The sequence below is a fragment of the Lactuca virosa genome, chromosome 5 (assembly GCF_052849685.1).
Source record: "Lactuca virosa cultivar CGN04683 chromosome 5, Lactuca_virosa_CGN04683_v6, whole genome shotgun sequence".
NCBI classification, from domain to species: Eukaryota; Viridiplantae; Streptophyta; class Magnoliopsida; order Asterales; family Asteraceae; genus Lactuca; species Lactuca virosa.
The window spans coordinates 235,721,039-235,725,989 of record NC_136430.1 but is presented as its reverse complement, the minus strand read 5'-3'; positions in this window follow the sequence as shown (position 1 = coordinate 235,725,989).

Here is a 4,951-nt window from a genome sequence, read left to right as displayed (position 1 = left end):
CGAAGTTCTCCAAGTGCGAATTTTGGATTCGAAGAGTCGAATTCTTGGGCCACATAGTTAGTGAAGAGGGAATTCACGTGGACCCTTCCAAAATCAAGGCCATTGAGAACTGGTCAGCACCGAAGACACCTACAGAAATTCTCCAATTTCTAGGTCTCGCTGGCTACTATCGCAGGTTCATTCAGAACTTCTCCCGCATTGCGAAACCTCTTACAACACTGACCCAGAAGGGCGTGGCCTTTGACTGGGAAGAGAAGCAAAAGAGAGCGTTCCAAACGCTCAAGCAAGCCTTGTGCACCGCACCAATACTATCCCTCCCCGAAGGGATAGAAGACTTCGTTGTCTATTGTGATGCTTCAAATCAAGGGCTCGGCTGTGTTCTGATGCAACGAGGTAAGGTCATCGCCTATGCCTCGAGACAGCTGAAGACACACGAGGTCAACTACACCACCCACGATCTTGAACTAGGAGCAGTTGTGTTTGCTCTGAAGATCTGGAGACACTACCTGTATGGTACAAAAAGTACTATCTTTACAGATCACAAAAGCCTACAACATATATTCGACCAGAAGGAGCTCAACATGAGACAACAACGGTGGGTCGAGCTACTCAGTGATTACGAATGTGAAATTCGTTATCATCCAGGTAAAGCCAACGTAGTAGCCGACGCCCTAAGTCGGAAAGAATACTCTGGTCGTAGAGTCAAATCTTTGACTCTAACTATCCATTCACACTTGTCCACGCAAATTAAGGAGGCTCAGCTCGACGCTTTGAAACCTGAAAATGTGGCGAGTGAATCCATGAGAGGGATGGATAAGAACTTGGAAGTCAAGGGTGGCGGAGCCTTATATCTCATGGATCGGATCTGGACACCGAAACACGGTGGTTTCAGAGACTTGGTCATGAACGAGGCGCACAACACTCGTTATTCCGTCCACCCAGGTTCAGATAAGATGTATCTGGATCTTAAAAAGCTATACTGTTGGCCTAACATGAAAGCAGAGATTGCTACCTTCGTAAGTAAATGCCTTACTTGCGCCAAGGTCAAGGTCGAATACCAGAAACCCTCCGGTCTTCTACAACAACCAGAGATACCGGAATGGAAGTGGGAGCGGATCACTATGGACTTCATAACCAAGATGCCCAAGACAACGGGTGGACTTGATACCATATGGGTCATCGTCGACAGATTGACCAAGTCTGCACACTTCCTGCCTATCAAAGAAACAGACAAGATGGAGAAGCTTACAAGAACCTACATACGGGAGATTGTACGACTGCACGGTGTTCCCATATCCATTATCTCGGACAGAGATAGTAGATTCACTTCGAGGTTCTGGCAGTCGCTACAAAGTTCCCTAGGAACTAGGCTGGACATGAGTACAGCCTACCATCCACAGACCGACGGACAAAGTGAGAGAACTATCCAAACCTTGGAAGATATGTTGCGAGCCTGTGTGATCGACTTTGCGAAGGCATGGGATACTCATTTACCCCTTGTCGAATTTTCCTACAACAACAGTTATCACACGAGCATAAAGGCTGCTCCATTCGAGGCCCTCTATGGCCGAAAGTGCAGATCCCCTTTGTGCTGGGCTGAGGTAGGTGATACCCAGTTAGCTAAATGACGAGTTCCTGAAAGCACTCTCACGGGTCCGGAGATCATTCGGGAAACGACAGAGAAGATCGTTCAGATTCGTGAACGATTGAAAGCCTCTAGAGACCGACAGAAAAGCTACGTTGATAAACGAAGGAAACCGTTGGAATTCCAGGTGGGAGACCGTGTTCTATTGAAGGTTTCACCCTGGAAGGGCTTGATACGCTTCGGAAAGCGTGGAAAGCTAAATCCAAGGTACATAGGGCCTTTCGAGATTCTTGCCAGAATCGGCCCTGTAGCTTACAAACTTAACTTACCGCGCGAACTCAGTAACGTACATTCTACTTTCCACGTCTCGAACTTGAAAAAGTGTCTATCCGACGAGACTCTTGTAATCCCACTCGACGAGATCGATATCAACGAGAGCCTCAACTTCGTGGAAGAACCAGTAGAGATCATGGACCGGGAGGTCAAGCAAACGAAACAAAGCCGTATCCCGATAGTGAAGGTTCGCTGGAACACCAAGCGAGGACCTGAATTCACTTGGGAGCGAGAGGATCAGATGAAACTGAAATATCCTCGTCTTTTTACTTAGTTATTTGTAACTACTTATTTGCTTAAACTCTAATTTCGGGACGAAATTCCTTCTAACGGGGGATGATGTGACAACCCGAAATTTCTATTCTGTACAACCATTCACTTCAATAGAAGTCAGAACTGTTTCTGCTAACTTTCAAGCTTTTTGGAATAAGTTTGAGTGTTTTAAGATTAGTACTTCAGGAGATAACAGGAGAGAGGATGCCCTAGGGTTTATTTTGCAACAATAATGTCCCAAAACTCCAAGAGTTTGGAGTTTACGGCCTAAACAAAGGTGTTTACGGCCGTAAACCCTAAAAGGGGGTATAAATATGACACTTAGTCATTATTTACCACTTTTCACATTTTCAAGATCCAAAACCCATTTCTCTCTCAAGTATCATCCGACTTTTCTTCAAGATCTTCAACTTTGTAAGTGTTTCTAGCCCTAAAAAGTTGATATCTTACTTAATCTAGTGATCTTACATGATTCCATCCGTGAAATCATTCCAAAAGTGTAGATCTTCAAGTTTCACCAAGAACACACACTAGTGTTCTTGGACTTTTAGCACATTTCCAAGCTTCTACCTAGTAAGTACTCTTACCCTAGTGTATTATAAGACTTGTTACACTTCTAATCATCAAGAAAACACCCAAGAAACACAAGATCAAAGGTGTTTACGGTCCAAGAACACCTTGGACCGTAAACCCTAACAAAGAGGCCAAAGTGGCCCTAGTCCCTTACCAAGCCTTGGAAACTAGCCTAGACCCCTTCCTTGATGTGCTTAGTACTTGAAAACATCAAAAGACCATAAACCATTTGGGTTTACGGCTGTAAACCCAAGGAGAAGTGGTCCAAGGACCGCAAACTCCCTAAAGGAGTGAAATGGTGCCCTAATCTCTTTCTAAGGCTTAAACATGAAGTAGGAGTGCTTCTTATGATCTTTATGGCTTCAAAACACAAAATGGTCAAGTACCATGAGTTTACGGCCGTAAACTCATGGGTTTACAACCGTAAACTCAATGAGTTATGGTCACAAAACCGTAAACTCCAAGGGAGTTTACCCTTGAACCCTAAACTCAATTGCAATGTCCTACAACCCTTGGATGCAATCCTTAGCACTTATAAGCACTTAAATCAAGTGTTTTACATGTCTTAGGATGTCTTAACTTGGTTAATTAGTTGTTTAATGACTAATTGGATACATATATGTGTGATTATATGTTAACTAGGATCCTTGTGTGTGTTTAAGTCTTCACTTGACACTTAGCATCCTACATCATCCGTTCATCCAAACCACTCACTATAGGTGAGTTCATACCCCCTTAATCAATCTTTTAAATGATTTTAAATGCTTTCATGGGGGGGGGGGAATACAAGTAGAAAACAGGAAGTTATAGAATCAATCACATGTGATTTATAACTGTGTTTTCAAACAACTGATTTCACATACTTCAAAATGTGATAAATACAATGCTTTTCAGTTATTTTTACTTTGTTATCAACAAATTACTTTTGAATTATTTTATAAACTGACATCAAGTCATTATTAGTTATTGTTCAAAACTCTTAAATGTTTTACAAAACCTCTTTCAATTTACTGTTAAAAACCATATCTATACACTTATGTTTCATGTATATATGTATTGATATGAGAGCTTTCATTCCTTCTTCAGTTCCAACACTCTTGAGTAGCAAGGGTGTATATACCTACTTGGACATTCAATTTACATTCCAGTAAACTATTATAGGTATAGTTTAGGGGATACAAATTACTATTCCTATTACAAGGAATTACACAAGAGTCAGTTCATTCATGAGTCTATACTACTATATGAAGAGATACTATTACATGTTATCCAGAGAGAAATACTATATCTATACAGAGAGAAATACTATATATATACTATACGGGACTGACCATCCTACACCTGGCTGCTAGCTACAGCGGGACCTGTTCATCGATGGATGATCTCGGTTGTACTGTTCGGGGAGTTTCCACGCCGTGTTTATCCTAAGGCAAAAGTATACGATTTCAATGATTATATAATTTTCCCTATTACTTTTATTTTGTGACACATTCACATAAACGATGAGGTAGACTATATTTTTATAATAATAGTTGTACAGGGAAAAATCTTCATTGATACAGAAATGCAAACCTTCAAAGCATTCGGGTCTTGGTAGAAGACTACTTTTTATACTAGTAGGAAATATGGGATTTTCTAGGGTTTTCACACTTATACTAAATGTTTCATCAAATATTTACAAGTCTTTCATAACAGCTTTTCAAATCAATGACACCATAATACTTATGAATTCACCAGCTTTATGCTGATCTATACTTTCAAAATAACTTGTATTCTCAGGTCACCAGTAGACAGGTACGATGACCAGGTTTTGAGAAAACGGAGCACAGACAAGACTCGTCTTTTATTTTGATTACATATTTTGGTGTCTTATTACTATGAAAGAACACTCATGTATTAAAACTTTACTTTTAATGCAATGGATGATGTTGTTGCTTGTTTACTACTTTGCACTGTTATGATACTTTACATGACGTCCTCCACCCCGGAACGTTTCCGCCGTTCTTGGTTTTGGGGTGTGACAGATTGGTATCAGAGCTTTGTTTATAGTGAATTGAGTATATCAACCCATAAAAGATATACTAACTATAAATACAATGGGATAAAAGACTCTGACCAAGAGTTTATACTTTTAAATAATAAAATATTTAATTAAGTATACATGCCTGCATTCATACTAAAATCAGT